General features: G+C 48.9%; 1 long non-coding RNA gene across 1 annotated transcript in view; it reads left to right on the top strand.

The window, feature by feature from the left end:
- The first annotated feature begins 3,195 nt into the window (after window positions 1-3,195).
- Window positions 3,196-3,539, top strand: part of LOC116686426 (uncharacterized) — a 10,704-nt gene continuing 10,360 nt past the window's right edge. The window contains exon 1 of the long non-coding RNA XR_004331250.1: window positions 3,196-3,215. This is a non-coding gene — a long non-coding RNA (uncharacterized LOC116686426). The remainder of the gene's footprint in view (window positions 3,216-3,539) is intronic.

The raw sequence follows: 3,539 nt of genomic DNA, 5'->3' as shown, positions 1-3,539 counted from the left end.
CCCCCCCCCCCCCCCCACCCCACCCCCTGATCTCCACACACACTCCACCATCTCCTTTTCACCACCCCACCTGCTCTCACAGCACGCCGCCCCCTACAGAGCGGACCCTCCCTTTAAACCGTCCCGTGGCGTCCTCCTCAGAAGGTCTTGAGAAGGCCGTCCGGCCTCCTTTCACGTCTACGCCTCCGATGCCGCTGGGATCTCGCTCTGACTAGATAGCTCTCCTCCCCGCCCACAGGAAGAGTGGGGACACTGCCCTCGTGCTGCAACTGGGTTTTCTTTTCACCTCGATGCTGCTCTACAGTGTCGACGCGTGGCTTTCCAGCTTGTGTCATGCTCAGCCCTCCCTCGGCATTCACTGCAATGTTCACTGAATGTTTTTTTGTGTCTTGTCTGTGTTAAAAATGCCTTATTCCCTTGAAATACAATCAAACCTTGGCCAGTGCAGTGGGTAAATTTCCCACACAAATCAACAATTTTAAAATGAAGTGTCATTTACTTTGTACCTTGCAGAAGTCTGCCTCATTCAGACGTGCTTCTCTGAAGAAAATCTCCCATCAAGTTAATTTGGAAACAGATTGGAAGGCGCCCACTGCAGGGAAAGACTTTAAGGGCTCAATACTAAAAGACAATTGTAGTTATGATCATTTTCTGCCGCCTTAATGGGCAACACAGGCCCACAACAGCATGTGCACTCAGACATGACCAAGACCATACGGATGAATGCCCCGGAAATCCTCAGAAAGTCTTTTTATTTTTTAAAGAGCAGTCAAAGAAACGCCAGGGTTGCACAAGGAGCCACGGCAAAACACACTGCCAAGAAAGTGTGTGTGTGTGTGTGTGTGTGTGTGTGTGTGTGTGTGTGTGTGTGTGTGTGTGTGTGTGTGAGCCCTCGGGGCTTGCAAACACATGTACTGTATGTGTCAGCAAGTGTTTATCTTGTTTTTTGGTTTCATAGTCTCAATCCCATGTTCTTTTTACCATAACTGTTTCTTCACAATGATAATGGCCTTTTAAATTGGGTCATGTTGGATATTTATATATTTCATATTTACATATAGAAACATCTAGCCAGGGTTATCCACAGAAAGGTGAGAGCTGAAGCAGTTTTAGGCTTAAAATCCTGTATAAAAAAAATGTTGCCGCCCTTTCTTCAACACTCAGAAATCAAGTGGCCCGAAAAGACTAAAACCAACAATGATCCTACTAACACATATTTAGAATTTAAAGACATTTTAAGAAAAAAATAGAACCAAGATTTTTTGTAGGGATTTGAGATCAACAAGTCAACAATTATCAGTAAACATATATATATAAATATGAATTCCACCCTGAAAATATTTGCATCATCTTATGAAAGCCTGCACTGGCTGAACCCTGCCGCACACACACACACACACACACACACACACACACACACACACACACACACACACACACACACACACACACACACACACAGTGTGTTTATTGTGGGTGAGAGAATAAATGTGTCCTTTTGGGAGTTTGTGTCTGTGTATGCACAGGGCAGAGTTCAGAACACAAAACGCCGCCTCATGCCCTCTTTGTCCTCCTCCCTTCTCTGCCCTGGCAGCTCTCCCATGATGCCCCTGCCCCCGGCTTCCTGCCTCTAATGGCCGTCTCTGTGTGCCATCTCGGGAAGCCTGACATCCCCTACAGAGGCAGAGGGCCCGGCGTTAATGGAAGCCATTGATGGGCAAAGAAAGGCTCCTTTGTGGCGCCGGGGGCAGGCGCGGGCACCCGTTTGCTCACACACAGCTTCCCCTCGGCACACACTGGGCTGGCCGCTCAGAACTGAGTGCCAACAGCGGAGATCGAAAGACAGGAGCAGCAAAGTGCCCCCTTAACGGGGAAATGGCAGAGAGCCATTGGCAGAGCCGAGGAGGGGTGTGAGAATGAGAAAAGGGAGGGTGAAAACGACAGAGGGTGAGTTGGCAGAGAGGGGGGGGGGGGGGGAAGCAAAGAGGAAGGGATGTGTTGGGATTGGCCACAGCGAAAAGAAAAAGACGAGAAAGAGCAGGAGAGATTAACAGAATAAGACAAATTCAATTGGCGCATACTGTAGGAGGCCCAAATAAAATTAAAACAAAAACAAAAAAAGGATGTGAAGGAAATGGGGTACAAACCTCGCAACCAAACACAGAGCCGGAGAAAAGAAAGCCATGAGAAAGGGGAAATTGAGCCGGAAAAACAAAGAAATGGAGGTTGGGATCTCCAACGTCAGTGAGGCTGGGTGGCCCAGGAGGATAAAAAAAATAAAAAAACGGTGGCAGGGTGCTGGAGGTCTCCCTCTGCCACTGTACAGCCTGTCAGCCTCCCCCTGGCTTGCTCCACTTTCACTGATTTATAACACCTGAATTGTTTTCCTTTAACAGATTTGTGAATAGGAGAAAATAGAAGGGGAGCGGCCGGCATGCCAAGCACTCCCGTTGTTATTGATAACCAAACAGATGTGTCCCGTTCAGTTTGTTGTCAGGGAAATACTGTGTAACCGGGCAGCCGGGGCGCTCAATGGAGACGGGGTGTCATTGTGCGTGATAGATATCGTTTTAATTCGTTCTGAGAAGTCTGTTTTCTGGCGCCGTGCTTTCCAGGTGACGTCTCGTCTTCTCTTCATTGACGGCTGTGTAAAGGCTTCACCTGAAAATCCACAACACACCTTTCTGATTACGTTCATTTAAGTACACCACGTTGTTTGAAAGGGTTTGAATGCACATTGAGTGTTACAGGAAGAAATAAAAAAATAAATAAAAAGGAGCTGCTGTGCAGGTCTGAGGCTGCTCGACGCGACGTCGCCACCTACTGTTGTGACATTGATGCCGTCGGCCGCCTCGCGTCTCCCTGCTGCGGAGCACGCAGCCTCCTGCATTGTCCACGCTGCTAATTCATCCTAGCAGCTCCTGCTGCTAATTTTCCACTGACTGGCAGCGTGCCATGGCCGGAAGAAGTGGCAGCGCGCACCCGCTCGTATCCATGCGCCACCGTGGGAGAGCAGCGAGAAAGTAGTGCCGTATTTGTCCCAGTGTGTCATCTGTTTAACACGCCTGATTGGCTTTCACACAAAAGCCTCCTTATTAATATGCAGCGGCCCCTCGCCACGCCCCTCCTCGCCATGAGCTAAGACAAAAGCGCATTGTGTGAGCACCTCCTGTTTTAATTACGCTCAAAAGGGAGCCGTGTGTGTGTGTGTGTTTGTGTGTGTGTGTAGCATGCATGCATGAGCAATGGCTGTGTGTGCGTGTGTGTGTGTGTAGCATGCATGAGCAATGGCTGTGTGTGTGTGCGTGTGTGTGTAGCATGCATGAGCCATGACTGCATGTGCGTGTGTAGCATGCATGAGCAATGACTGCATGTTGGTGTGTGTGTATGGACATATGTGTGTGCGAGGTGTACACAAACATCCAGTATGTGCTCTAAGGGGATCTTAAAACAAGCACATTCATCAACATCATCGTCACCCTGACCGGCACGTATACTCGTGCATGTGCGTGCGTGTGTGTGTGTGTGTATGTGTGTGT

This window comes from Etheostoma spectabile, unplaced genomic scaffold, assembly GCF_008692095.1.
Source record: "Etheostoma spectabile isolate EspeVRDwgs_2016 unplaced genomic scaffold, UIUC_Espe_1.0 scaffold363, whole genome shotgun sequence".
Classification (NCBI taxonomy): domain Eukaryota; kingdom Metazoa; phylum Chordata; class Actinopteri; order Perciformes; family Percidae; genus Etheostoma; species Etheostoma spectabile.
Note: the sequence above shows the minus strand (reverse complement) of the source record. Positions and strands in the feature narration are given on the sequence as shown.